The sequence below is a fragment of the Xiphophorus hellerii genome, chromosome 6 (genome assembly GCF_003331165.1).
Source record: "Xiphophorus hellerii strain 12219 chromosome 6, Xiphophorus_hellerii-4.1, whole genome shotgun sequence".
Classification (NCBI taxonomy): Eukaryota; Metazoa; Chordata; class Actinopteri; order Cyprinodontiformes; family Poeciliidae; genus Xiphophorus; species Xiphophorus hellerii.
The window spans coordinates 7,760,399-7,775,679 of NC_045677.1; the positions used below are offsets into that span (position 1 = coordinate 7,760,399).

The window sequence follows — 15,281 nt, forward strand, 5'->3', positions numbered from 1 at the left end:
GCAGGTTTTTTTTTTTCTTTCTTTTTCATCCTCTAAAGTTGGTCTCAATGATGATCCTGTTCATGAAAAAAATCCATACGTGTGCAGCCAGAGTGTGTCCACCGAGTGTCAGGATATGAAAAAGTTTTGGACTCCATCCAAAATTATTAGTGGCCATTTAAATTCTGATAATTTCTTAAATCTAAAAACTCCGAAGAGGTGCAAAGCTCAGCCAGACTGAAAGATCAGAGGCTAATCAGACCAAATGCTTAGAGCAAGGTCACCAAAGCAAGGAAAAGCTGACTTATATTTATGTACTTGTAGTTTCTTGTGGGAAACCCATAAAAAATAATTAAAAAAAACAACAAATCTATTGGGTAACAGAAAAGATTCTAAAGCGGCATCTCTGAGCTCACACCTGGGAACTGCTTGAAAAATCTCTGTAAGTATATAAGTGCAAATGCTGCGATGTTGCGGAGAACGCCTTCAGAAATGTTCATTACTGTAAAGCAGCTGTAGAAATCACGTGCAATACATTCTGCTTTCACAGCACTGGGATGAAGTTTATACACATTTACCATGGGGTTACATGTTTGTTTGTTTTTTTGCACTTCTCTTTTCCACCATGAGTCAATGTGCAACATCAAAGAGTTGAGAAGTTTGAATTGATGTTAAATATTTTGTCAAATCTAGGAAGTCATAAATGAGTCCAAAATTGATACATAAATCTTTGCTTAATGTCCATGCTGCTTTTCACTCACACATCATTCCATTCATAGTTTTCGTTGGCATTCTGGATGGATATTTGCCCGTTGTTCTTTGCAAATTTGTAGGAAGGTATTTACATTTTTCTAAGTGTAGGGACATTCTGGAAGCTTAAATACCACTTTCTTTATTCATCCCAAAACTACTTTGGATTTGTTTTCGCCTGTTGACACCAGCCCCTTGTTGTTGGTTTGCTTTGTACAGAGAGGTTCTGGACCCTGGACTGTTGAAAAACGATTGCTTCCTGGAGGGGTGGACTCTGTTGAAGTCTTAAATTGCTAACCTTTGTCTTTCACTTATTGTAGTGTGCCTACAATTCTACAATTTGACTTTGTGTATAACTTCTCCTTCTGTTCATTGAACAGATTAAATTGAAATTCTACCAGACAAATCCTCTTCGATGGGAGGCAGCCCAGATGGAGCAATGAAGGGAGATTAGAATCAAGGGGAATTGCATAGGAAAGGCGATGGCCAGGCTGGATCTGCTTGGAATCAGTCTGTTTTTGGAAACTAGCTAGATCCATTTCTCCACAATCATCTTCTTGTTTTGAGGTTAGAGCCAGACCTCCTCCTTCAGTGTTCCATCGACCTCAGAGAATTATCCAGTAAAACCAAGATTATGCTTGACACAAGTTTGTAAAGTTTTCCTCCCCCCTAAACATATTTCTTGTCATTGTGACCTAAATCTTGGCCTCTTCTGACCATAAAACTGTAACATCCATCAACACTCCAGGGGGGTTAGCTTCGAATGCAGAGACTACTTCTTTTTAGGTTAGCATCCTCTGCTACGTTATTTGTTTGCCTTTTTAGCTGCAAATTCTGCGCCGATAATCTGGGTTTCCAAAGGTCTCAGCGCATCATCAGTCACGAGCAATTTCTTGGAATGTGATGCAGGTGAAAAATATCCTTATTGTCTTTTAAAGCCACAAGCAATTACCTAGGATAAGTTATTCTGGGCAGGACGTGCCCTGTTGGTGTGAAGGCGAGCTGTAGACAGTTGATGGCCCAGGGCAGACATCAATGTCCACATCGCTTCAGACCTTGGAGCTGGTTGACCTGTGCTGGGCCTGTCTTGTTTCCAGCGGCCGTTTGTTACTAATTAATGGACTGGAGCCCATTCTCCGGCGCTGAGTGCAACACAAACCGCATGCATTAAACATGACCCTGCCTTAATCTGCTGCCACCCCACGGAAGACAAAAAAGATTTGAGGCAGAGTCGGAGAGCAGGGGACAACCGAGGAGCCGGCGAAGCACCTGGGACATTTCCGAAGGGCCGAGGAAGAGCATTTGGTCCTTTGATTAACCCTAAAACATAGGCTTGGTTTGGCGCAGGAAGGACACACAGAAGCGAAGTCAACAGAAAGGGCGTTTTGTTAAGCTTACATGTGTGCACTGTGCTGCTAGAGCCCTAATTGTTTGCTCTAGGATACCTCAGAGAACATTAAAGTGCTAAAAGCAGTGGGGGGAGCAGTCAGCCGTGAAGCCATTCCCAGCTTTCTATCACAACTGTTGTATGTGTTTTATCTGACATGAAAACACTTAGTGTAGCTGAAAAGAGCCTTCCGAAAGACTCGACTCGTCCTTCAGGACCGAAAGCGTCCTTGGTGGCCGTCACAACGCGCGCATAAACACACGGAGGCACGCGCGCACACAGTTTAACACACATTAATGCATAAATTGCCATTATCTGAGCTGCTACCGATGGCAGGAGCGCCCTCACCAAGATCACCTCGGCTGACAAAAGTTAATTTGCACTAATGATGTTTTACTCCTCTCATTACCTTAAATCATCTCCTTCCTTCCTCCGCCCTCCCCTCTCGAAGCAAAGAGAGAGACGCAAATGGAAAGGTGCAGAAAGAGTCTCGTCCAAAGAGGACCTCGGAGAGACCGAGCCAAAGTAGGATAAGTAAGGCACAGTGAAACACGCAGTGCTAAAGGAGCAGTCAGCAGTTTGTAATTGTAAATGGTTGTCTCCTAAACAGCTCCTCTCCCACCTACTGTTAAATATTTTACACTCTTCTTTAATTTTCAGAGCCGTTCCAGTTCGCACTTGATGGGGGCCCCTGCATGCTCCTAAGTGTCTTAACTGTACAGCCTGCCACACTTGTATTTATGTTGTTGGCTTAAGTGGTGGACTTTGTAATGATAACAGAGTCTAAGCCTAACAAGTGGAGAGTGTTTAATGTGTAAATGAGCTTTTTTACTATCCAAGTTTGAGTACTATAGTTTTTATGAGGGGATTAAAGTCATGGCTGTTGGTTGTGTTTTGCCAAACTTCCTCCACTTCACAGTTGTCATCCCTACTTTTAGCCCATTGCGTAGAAAGTGGAATCACAATGACATGAATGCGGCGTTTTAAATTTGGCCTCTTCGAACGGTAGAGGTGTGTACTGACATATTCAGTGACATTAATTTTTTCTATTAGCAAGAAGTTAATCTGTTAATGTCTTTTTTCTCACTGAAAATTATTAAATGGCAGTATTATGTCAAACAAATCTGCTTTTTAAAAAAAAAAATTACATTTTGTTTTAATGTTTTTCTGTCACCAAAAATAAATATCTGGAGTATTGTGTTGATTTTTTTCATGCATGTTTGAGAAATCCTTGAATTCGGTCTAACACTGGTGGGAGAAATGGCTCGTGGTCTTTTGCTAAACACAAAATATAAATTATACAACTGCTAAAATCTGACTTTACTCCATGTTTGCTTACATTTCCTGAAGAAGGAAGCTGCGCTCCTGTCTGTTTAGAAGGTTTTAGTGTCGCTTCTTTCAAAAGTTGTTGGTGTAATGCCACCACAGACGAGGGAGTAAGCAAGTTTTTCAAAGGGTTTGGTTCGTTTGACAGTGCAGCGTGAAAGCGAACAGCACCAGCTGAAAACAAATTTTTCAACTTTGATCCCCAATTGAGCCAAATCTACCGGACTATCAGGTGTAAAACACCTGTCGAATAACCCCATTCACTCCAGTTAGGCGGAAATTCTTCTTCATGTCACCCTACACCTACTTTCTGCTTAAACCCACAAAATATTCTTCCGGAGTCTATACCTTTGATGCATGTTTCTATTGAACAGCTTCACAGATGGAAAAAAAACTGCCCCATTAAAAAAAATCAAGATTAGCCTTCAGGACAATTGGAAGCCCCTATGTAAAGTGTTTGAACATCCCTTCTGCTGTAAAACCTCACTCTGCAGAGTTTTCAGGTAGGGAGCTTGCGTCAAAGTTATGTGCCTCTGACCCTTCCCTCACATCAACTCTGAAACCTCGCAGTCATTAGCAGCCGATTGATGAGGGGAGACGGTATTAGTCTGAAAACATTTTCAGCTCATCCTGAGAAGGAGCCATTTTTACAATTGGTTTAAGGGGTTATGAATGTGCGCACGTTCTGTTTGAAATAGGCAATGTTCATTTTTTATCTGTAATTGTTTCTGGAGGAGGCTTTTAGTGAGAGATGGCTTAGGATTGTACCAGGGTCTTTCCTGTGTCTTTATTGCAGAAACGCAGCTCTTTGCCGTTTTTTTGTTGTTTTGAAGGACGAACCTGGCATTACGTTGAGAATTAACAGACGTGAAGCGATTAAGCTTTTCATGGCTGATTCTGATTTCTGCTAAGCTGCAGATTTGATTAGTCTTTTCTTTTCACGATGATGAAACGGAATAAGAAAAATTGTTCTGCGGGTTCTTGGATAGAGGTGATAATATTGATTCCAACAGAAAATGAAGGTACAGCGGGACTATGCAGATTTGTGCGTCACAGCATTTTTCCCTATAATCCATGTAGGAGGAATTAGATTCTTATAGAATGATGACCTTAAGTGAACTACATACAGTATTTGTACAATACTTGTAAGACAAGTGAATTGTCAAGATTTTTTGGGCATCATTTCAAAACAACAAAGCAACATTTAGTCTTGCTAAAATTACATAACTTATTAAATATTGCAATAATATTGCTATAACATATTTTTAAAATTTTAATTTTAATTTATAGGCAGTGGAAAAATAACTTTTTAAAAATATCAAGGGTTTATTGCATAGGATATTCTAGCTTATTTATTTTATCTCAACCCAACAAACTGAAATTAGCTGGATAATTAGTTGGGCCATTTGCTCAGGTAGCAAGCCCGGAGTTAGCTGCTAAATAGACATGCTGCTCATAGTTTGGCAACTTTAATTTTGAAGCGATGACACTTTAAAATGATTGGTGACACAATCATTAAATAAATGTCACAAGTAGGACAGGGCTTTGTGTTCGATCTGTCTTTAAAGCTGGAACTTGGATCTTCAACTGATGCCAAATCTGAGTAGATTGTGCTTCAGCTGCACGCTTGAAAACCAGTGGTTTTTGCTAAATGCTACTATGCTAACTATAGCTAGCATTACGGGACAATAACAATTGTATCTGTTGAAAACCTAAAAGGACTTTCTCAATAGTAAACATCACACAGCAATATGTGTGGTATCACTTAAAACATATACAGTAGTGAAATCAGTCAGAAAAACTGATATAAATACTAAGACGCAAAACATTTCACTGTTTTGTGTTCACAGCGGCCATATTGGATCTCTGTCTGAATTCAAGGAGTGTCTCCAGACTTATAAATCCAATTTCTGAGTATGAATTGAATGCATCATCACTTTACATAAAACCAGTTACCTGGGCGACTGTGGCTCTATGGTAGAATAGTCGTCTTGCGATCGGAAGGTTGTAGGTTAGATTCCAGCTTCCTCCTGCCACATGTCGATGTGCCTCTGGGCAAGGCACTTAACCCCAAATTGCCTACCGATCTGCGTATCGGTGTAAATGTGTGTGTTTGTGAGTGCGACTGGGTGAATGTGACTCTAGTGTAAAGTGCTTTGAGTGGTCAAAATGACTGGAAAAGCGCTATATAAGTTTACCATTCAGTCCATTTACACTTTCTCATCTCAATAAAAACATCACTTTCCTCAACCTCATTACTGGTTATTGGTCAGAGGTTTTTCTTAAACTTGACAAACTGAACCAAATCACATGTACTATACAGTGACGTGTTAAGACATAGGTAGACACAATTGTTAATGCATCGTTAACTGATAAATGTCCCTACTTTTACAAAAGAATATTGCAATACAGTCCTGAATAAAACTTAATATTTTTTACACATAAATAATATTTCTCCTAAATTTCATCACCATCATTATTGATGATGCTCAGCGCCAAGAAAAAAACCAAAAGGCTTTGAAGAGGTTTGTTCTTTGTTGTCTGCACATATTGGTTTCATCTTCATCATCATTCTGTCAGTAGCCAAAAGCACAACGGATGTCAACCTGAATACCAAGCTCTCTCTTAACATATCTGCCACAAGCCCATATTCAGGACCACACACACACACACAAGCACAGACAGATACGTACATGACCAGTGTAAGGTGGCAAGCGTGTTGGGTGAGTGATGATCAGTAGATATGAAGGGAAAAGGGATCAGGAACTGGCTTTCATGATGGATCAAAGGGTTACATGACAACCAGGCGAGGACTTCCTGCTTGACAGGAACGCTGCTCAAATGGACAGCACGACATATCACGGATTGTGTGTATGGGTGTGTGTGTGTGTGTGTATGACTGTATAAAGAGAAAGACATCTTTCCCCAAAACAGGCAGTGTCCAGTATCCAATGGAATGTCTTTTCCTCATGCCATGTTCTGCCGTCTCTGTGTGTCTTCATCTTCATCTCTTCTCTCCCCGTGTCTCCAAGTCGACAATGTGCCTGAAACATCCAAGGAGATTTTGAACTGAGGGATTTCACTCGGTTCCTTCAGAGGCACTACTGATCAACTGTGCAGCTGTTATGGGGTGGGGGGGTTGGGAAATAAAAATCTCACATTTCAATTCTGCAGAAGATATGTCGACGGTCTTTTTTTTTTGTGGGTGATCTGGAAAAACACCACAGCTATCGACGCCCATCTCCTCGACTATATCCTCACACCCAGACGTCAATGGCATAGAATCACGTGCACCAAATGTAATAAAAGTAATTTAGTGCCGAGGCAAATTCCATAGCTCTGGGCCTCCATCCCATGTTAAACAGCCAGCTGACCTTTCGCGTCTGATTTCATAAAGAGGGACACAATCTGATTATGCTTGGACAGGAAAGGTCAAACGCACTGGCAGTTGTAGCGAATATGGGGCCACTAGCTGGCCACAGTCGTGCAGAATGGCTGTTTGAGCTGTCGCCCCGTGCATGCCTCAGTGTGTGTGTGTGAATGGGTGGGGGAAGCTATGGTTGTTACCCTCCATGGCCTCTTGAGCCCTCAGCAAAAAGGCCAGCATATCTGACATGGGTGGCACGCTCCCTTTTTAAGTCGCAGTGACCGGACTCACTGACACATACACACACACACACAAACATATAACACACTAAGTGGTATCGCACACCACCTTTACTGATAGTATCTGAAACCTAAGTGAGCCTTGAAGTGAAATGCCTGTTTGTGGTGTTTTTTTTCCCCCCTCTGTGCTTTTACTCTCTTTTTTTTCCCCTTTTGACTATTGGTCAATGTGAATGTCACAGCACATTGTGAAGGTATAAGCTTTACCTATTACTTGAGTCTCTGTTGTCAAGGCTTTGATGGCGTCCATGGATCGCCTGAGTTTCATTGAGAGTTTGGTTTTTTTCTTCATTCCAGGTAAAGAAGCCTTCTGAATTTCTGCCATTAACAGACATTGCAAGTTTAATACATCTCTTTTCTAGTTTCTAGAAATGTCTTTTGTTATTGTTGTAAAGACCTTCCGGGCCACTACGGTCTTCCGGTTCCGCTCTGTGTTCCCAGAACCAAACATGGAGAAGCAGCATTTAGCTTCTATGCATCACAAATCTAGAACAAACTTCCAGAAAACTGCGAAAGAGTTGAAACACTAAATTCCTTTAAATGAAGGCTAAAAGCCCACCAGTTTAGAGCTACCTTTCAGTGGTAGGAAATGGAACATGGATCAACATATTTGATTTATATCTGCTCGATCTTGATGATGGCTTTTGACAAAATGTACTGTTTATTGCTTGTTTCATAATTGGTTACTGTATCTTTGTATGTACTTTCTAAGGCATTGTGTTCATGTTTTCATGCATATTTAATTTCATTTATTTTTGACTCAAAGTCAGTTTACAAATTGTACAATGTAATCAGTTAAGTCAAATTGTCTATTAATAATCTGACAGTCTTGTAAACTCCAGCACATTGTGTCTGCAAGGCAGCTTCCTTGCTTCCACCCATATCATGAAGCATGGTGGTGCGAGTATCATGCAGTGGAGATGCTCCTACTTTACAGAGATGGGAAAGCTCTCGCACACCAAAAGACAACAGAACAATAGTATTTTTTTTATTTGCAAGCCCGGCATACTTGTGCTAGAGAAAATGCATGGTACTTTCTGTCTTCTGTATCATTACGTATGTGTGTTTGTGCATGGGCACGCGTGGGTCAACTCGGGTCTTTCTTCACAGTAGACGCTCTTGGTAGGAGAGCTGTCATCTGGTTTACAAGGCGCCCATTAAGGAGCTAGCATGCATAGCGCTGATTGAATGCAGTGCTGCCGGTGTGCGCTTTAGTTAGTCTGTCAGAGAAATGTGTGTATGCGCTTCCCCAGACATCTTTACCTTTGTGAGCGTGTGCGTGCGTGTGTGTGTGCAAAAATAATCACAGAGAAAGTGAAGAAATTTGCCTGGGAGACTGTGTGTGTGTGGGTGAGAATTTTAATGCACCGTTGTACAAATGTACATAGTGTGCCACGTGCGTGTCATGGTTAATGTTGATTATGTCGGGGCACAGTGAGGCGCTGACAGTGCCACGTCTGCCGAGTGACGGAGATGATGTTAACAAGCACAGGGAGGCGGTCACCACCCCTCTGTTTACAATATGTGCTAAAGCTGTCGAGACCATAACTACCGCTCACCGATTGTGTGTGCCTGTTTGCGTGTGTGCGTGTGTGTGTACTAAAACCTCCGTGTCCTCCACCTCTTTGTTGTCACACTCCTCATCTCCGAGGTGCTGCAGAGCCTGGTACTCTAGCTGAGAGGGACAGAAGCCTTTTTCACTGAAGACGTCTACGAGCCTGCACGCCAGAGCAACAGCCAAACAAGATACGCAACATAATTTAACCTCTAAAAATGTCGATCGCAACCTTACATGGGTGTTTTCCACACGTTTTATTTCACCTAGCTTCATTTAGGAAGGCAGGCGAAAGATAAACTCGATATTTGTAAAAATTGATAATAAAAAACCCACATTCAATTTATCACGATAATAGCATAATGGCGGGCAATTCTGGCTTGTCGTCCCTTCTATATTTTGCAATTTGAGTCGTTGTTAATGTGAAACAGCGAGATACGAGGTCTTTAATGGGCCCAAGTTAAAAGCTTGGCTCTTGTAAAGCACCAGAAGTTAAAAGCTTACACAGAGTTATCATAATAGGCCACGCTCAACGTCAGCCAAGTCGTCTTTTTGAAGCAGGCCTAATTTCCCATGATGATGATGATGATCAGCCGGACAACATGCTCAGAAACAATTAACGCTGGTCGCTGAAGTGGACATTTTCCCCAAGTCAGCCATTGAGGGCTAGGGCATAAATAAGTCCCCTTGTCAGCCATTGCCAAGCGACAGCTAATGATTCTCATTAATATGCAAAATAGCAGCCATATTTCTCTGCTGTGTGTGTGTGAGTATGTGTGTGTCCTTCCGCATTTTGCGTGCTTGTTCTGGCCAGTGCAAAGTGACCAGCTCAAGAAAATTTCTAATTGCAAGTCAATTATGTCATTGAGCCCATTTAGATGTTCATTTGTATGCAAATGTGAAGTGAGGAGAGGGACACTAGCATCATGCAACATGGAGGGCAGAAATACTGAACACTTACCCCGGCACAGAGCTTTAAGACTCTGCCTGATGTGATTTAGCCCTACTTTAGCAGTAAGGAATCGAGAAACTTCGGGAAAAGTACTATGCATAACGCTAGAGAACTGAAAGTAACATCTTAGTTTCAACAATCTAAAGCAAACCCCAGGGTTTTACACCAATCTAATCTAACCAAATAAGTCACTTATTTATAGATTTATTTTAAAGTTACTCAAAAATATTATTAAGTTATTGGAGTCTTTGCCGTCAAGCAGATGAACAATAGATGTTTCTGGACAATTGATGTTCTTCCCTCATCACACTGGTGCAGTTTTGATTCTAATCACTAGATGTTGCTAATATGCAGCCAAATACATCTTTGATACATATGGAATATGTGTCAATATCTACCTACTCTGCAATAAGACCAGAAGCAGTTTGAGGCAAATCTGTGACAATAGTCCACCCGGGTGGTCAACCATTTTGCAATGGTGTACTTATGTTGAGGTGCTGTATTTAAAAAATGCGTTTCATGTCAACTTCTAAGTAGATAATATTAAAAAGAACTTCTAATTTAATTTTATGATGGAAAAAGTTTTCTAAGACACCAGTATACTGACTTACAGTTGTTTATGCCTGCCGCACTATATTAAAAATGAGCTTCATGGAATGTTTAAAGTAGTTTTATGTCACGTGAAACTATGAAAGCTTATTGTTAGATTTTTTTTTTTTGTAATTTTTTTTTAATCAACAGATTTTCTCCAGTTTGGAAAAGGTTTAGGAGGATCAGGAGGTCGAAATTATAGTTCAACATTATTGTAAACCAGAAAAAGTATCGCATCCATTCGAATTAGCTTGGATCACAGGGAAAGGATGTGGGTCGGCACTAATGCCATGGATTTTTATCTTGCAATAAAGCAAAATTCAAAAGTTTCTCCGGCTCTTACGGACGCTGTGGGCTCAAGTTGTAAAAACACAGAGCTCATCATTTCATCAAGCTATCATCCTGAAAATATGTTCCTGTTGTCTGGAGAAGTGGGCCAGGCCCAGTAAATGATTTCCAGATCCATCATCCTGCTGTGATCTCACCCGAGGTGTGAACACATCAATACGAAGAAATGAAAGAGTAAAGGACGACAACAGGAGACATTAGAAGAGTGTTGCGGAGGGGCGGGGGGGTAAATAGTTTAACAACAAAAACAGAACGCAATACATGTCCGCTGCTTCATATTTATTTCTAACTTTGGTAACTTTTTATTTTTTTCTATTATGCTAACATGTCGCGTACAGGCGGCTGCATGTTTGATCCTGTGTGCTCTCGCTGTCGTCAGTTCGTCAATGGGAGTAGAGTATCCTGGTGACATTGGGCAGTCATTACCCAAGCCTTCCGCAGTTAATGAACGACTGGTCTGCAGCATTCCAGCTAAATTCATTATCACTGGGTTCGACTTGATGATGCAGATTAATAATCGGTTTGTCACCTAGATATTTTGCATGATTAATGTGTGTATCGATTAAGAAGAGAAGGGCGGCGGTGGTGTGTACCAGCAGCAGAGTACAGGAAGTCAATGATTGGTCCGCGAAAAGACTGATTGGAACAGCAGAGAGAAAATCACTGAGGGCTAACTTAATCAAAGTTGTGGTTTGGGTCTTAGCAAAGATTTCTCTTATGTACTCTCTTTTTTTCTACATAGATTTTTTAAAAATGTCATCTTCGAAAAGACGTTGATTAATTAAGTCATCTCACAGTGGTTTTATAAAAAAAAAAGTGTTATCTGCAAAAATGTTGAGATATTCTAATATTAACACTTGTATTGCTAGTTATATACAAATTGGTCCTAATGACATTGCTCTCAAATCTATTAAAATGAAACAAAGTGCTTTAAGAGAAGTTTTGTATTTGATTAGGGTAATCAGAAACGTTGTGTCCCTCTCAGCTCAGTGGCAGGTAGCAGCCGTCTCCTCAAAGGAAGGTCGTTCTTGTATCTATGACAACCTCCACATGTTAAGACAATCAAATTAATGAATTGATATGTATATCAAGGAAAATCTACTTTCTGTTTCTGCCTCTTTATACACAGAAACAGATGTGTTGTTCTCCATTACCCAAACTTAAGTTCACTGCTAGAAATCAACCATGTACTGCGTTTATAGATAAACCGTTTACAATGGAAGATCTTGCATGTCTATAGACTGACTGAGTGAATGCATAAATTAAGCAGACTTGTTCAGTCCAAAGTGTGGTTTGTGAATAAGTAAGGATTGATGTACTCCCATTTTTCTCCATAGTTACAGTATAGCACAGTACAGTATAGTCTTGTTGAACTTGACCTATGTAGCGGAATTTACTTCAAAGTAAGCGTATTACCTTAGGGTTTAATCACACAAGAAACCACAATATCATTTGCAAAAAGGCTGATCCTTTAAGGGATTAATCACAGCCCTTGTTTTTAATCAATCAATATATTATTTACAGATTGGCCTTAATATTGTGCTAATTTCAAAAGTATTGAGAAGTATTTGTTTAGCTTTGCATCGTCCCATCATGATTTTAAGCCACTCATTTAAAAAAAATCATAGCAGATCAAATTAATAAACTGATATGCAAATGAGAGAAAATCCACTAAAGAGATCACTTTTTAAACTGTCTCCTTGTTTTCCTGTTTGGTATTCTGAGCCCTTACAGCTGACTCTTGGTAGAGACATGCTGATGATGCCCATCTACTGAGCTCAGATTCAGTGCTATTGATCAGCCATGTACTGGATATATAGATCCACCAAGTGTATAGACAACTCATTTATTATGGTAGATCTTTATCCATGTCTATAGATTTACTGAATGAGGGTATAGATCGAGCAAGGACTAGTTTATGGCACATTATCTTTATTTATTTATTTTTTTTTACCAAGATATAAATAAGCTGCCTAAACAGCAGCTCTGTTTATCTAGTTTTTTTGTTTGTTTTTGCTCTCAGGTGTTAGACAATGAGAAACATCTGTGGTTTGCCTTGTCCGATAAAGGGAACGAAAATGTATGCAATAGCGCAATGAACTACTTTCCTTTTCTAATCTGCCAACAAATAAGCCACGTTGAAAAGAATCAGATCGGTGCCAGATAACAACATATCAAAGCTGTAATATATTCCTACAATCCCATATGTTTGAATGGACGGATTTACAACTGTAACACCAGAAATGCCTTTATCGTAGATGATCGCGTTCTCACAATTCCGAAATTGTCGGAATTGAATGCATCGGTCGCAAATAAATGAGAGCGGAAAGTAATCTTTACATTCCTTTTTTGTTGGGGGGGGGGAGGGTGTGACAATGACGTGCGGTGTAAAGTTATCATTACTTTCATAATGCCGTGTGTCCATGCTGTTATTTAATCAGCATTTCATCACCCCTTCTTCTTTCTGTTTTTTTTTTTTAATTTAATTTACGCACGCACACACGCATGCACACACAAAACGGCCTCCATTGATATATCCATCCAGACGTCACCCAGCACCCATCGTCATCGCAGCATCTGTGGAGATGATAAAGTGACGCTGAGCTTCGTTTCAACAGAGGAGACTGAGCTGAGGCCTCCCTCACAGATTAAAGAAAGCCATGGTTTCCGCAGGGACAATGCGGAGGAATTACCATATGAATATGACCAGAGCACCCCGGCCTCTTAAGACCATCAATCTCCCCGCGCGAGTGCCGCGATGCCAGATAACCCCCCGGATATCCCCTCTTAACCTCAATTTCTCAGGATGTATTAAGAGATGGTTGGTGCAGAGCGGCGGGGAGAGGAGAGGGAGTCAGGAGAGGGGCTTTTTTTTGTATTGGATCTGTAGACGCTCCCCATTTTCCCTATGCCTCCACCCCGAAACATGTTATAACGCAATTAATCTTGTCCCGGAGGAGAAAATATGGCAGCTAAGTGAATTTTACATGAAGATCCTCCCTCCATTCTTCTTTATAACAACATCCATCAGCGGGAAGATTTGTGCAGCGCAGGAGGAGGGAGATTCATTTGAAAATATGTATTAATGTGTCAAAGTTGTGGTGATCTGTTGAGATGTCAACAATGCTGCTGCAGACCTTCTGCTACGGGAAAGGGAAATTGTTTCTGAACTTTTGCCCGGCAGTAGAAAGTTCCAGAAGCCCAAATATTACAAACACAGCGAGAGGGAAGGCTTCCAGAAAGTGTCCATGTGCAAGCTAAAGAATTTTACTGTGCAATACAGCTTTTAAAAGACCATCAATGAAAATGACAGCATTTTTTAGGGATTTTTGGCATTGTCAGGTGCAGATTTTATACTTAACGACTGTCGAATATCAAAGCTGTATAACTTGGTTACTTAAATACAACTTGTGTTGTACTCAATTAACTGATTCTTCCTAGTTTCTGCATTTGAACCTGTCGTTGGTCATTACAATTTCTCTGGTTTATTCAGGATTTTCATGCTCTGTTGTTGCCAACTTTTCTCTGTGTGGAACAGTGTCCATTGCACCTATGTTTGAGAAAATGCACCACTTTAAATTAGGCGTGTTGGAGCAGAGACACATTGTGCCTGATAGTCCGCTACGCTGGTTCAGTTGCGGGACCAAAATTTCAACAGTTGTTACATTTTCAGCTGGTGTGGTTTGCTTTCATGCTGCACTGTGTGAGACGAACCAAACTCTTTGATAAATCGGTTTACTCCCTCGCCAAGAACCACTGAAGGAAACGACACGAAAATCTCCGAAGAATACGTGGGCGCAACTTCCGTCTTCACTAACTGTAAAAAAACAAACATGGAGTAGCGTCAGATTTTATAAGTTTGGCAAAAGATTACAAGCCATTTCTCCAGCTAGTGTTAGACTTGAGCATATGTTTTGGTTTTATGAATGCCCCACACTTTAGTTTACTTCCTGATTTTGAAGGGGATCTCTGGTGTTCTTGGCATTCACATATGCATTCAATCCAACTGAGACCTAAGTTTTTAGGCCTTTGTTTAGGACTCTTTCCCCACATTCACACCTTTGCGATGAATTGAACTTTCTAGGCAAACAAATGGAAGTGGACCAAACATGGCTGATGTGAATAATTGTAATTTTGTGCAGGTATTTGTAAAAAAAGATGTAAAAAAAAAAACAAAAACAAAAAAAACAGTGCAAAATATGTAAAAAATAATCAGATAATTAAAATAGAATTCTCAATTGTTTTTTCAGAGAAAATGTATGTTTGTCCTTGATATCTTGGGGTGTAAATTACTAAAATAGACTAAAATAGTTTAAGATAGTTCAGTACCTTCAGAAGTAAACGCACAAAAGCTGTCTTATTTTCCTTCAGAGGGTTGAAATATTACATTTTACAGTCACAGTTGAAAAACACGTTAGGAAAACATTATTTAGTCTGTAAAAAAAAAAACGTCTGATGCTGCTGCTGTTTAGTTGCGACAGTCCACTTTTAGTTGCCGCACCGCAGGAAGCCGCACAAATACAACAAAGAGAAAAGGTCAGATAATTATTGAATATGATCGACTTTCCCATTTGTCAAGCAGATGCGCCGGCCGGATAACATAATGTACATGTCAGGGAGAGATAGTGGGAGATCCATGGCCTCTGCAGAGGAGAAGGAGAGTCAGGGGGAGAGCAGAGCGGACAGGGATGTAGATGCATCAACCTCTGTGCAAGGAGAGCGACAGA

At 40.5% G+C, this 15,281-nt stretch overlaps 1 long non-coding RNA gene across 1 annotated transcript; it reads right to left on the reverse strand.

The window, feature by feature from the left end:
• Positions 1–3,371: 3,371 nt before the first annotated feature.
• On the reverse strand, positions 3,372–14,893 carry LOC116721166 (uncharacterized). Its single transcript, XR_004339543.1, has 3 exons — positions 14,884–14,893; positions 3,906–3,912; positions 3,372–3,481 (listed from the first exon to the last, which is right to left on the reverse strand). It is a non-coding gene; the product is annotated as an uncharacterized LOC116721166 (long non-coding RNA).
• Positions 14,894–15,281: the final 388 nt, after the last annotated feature.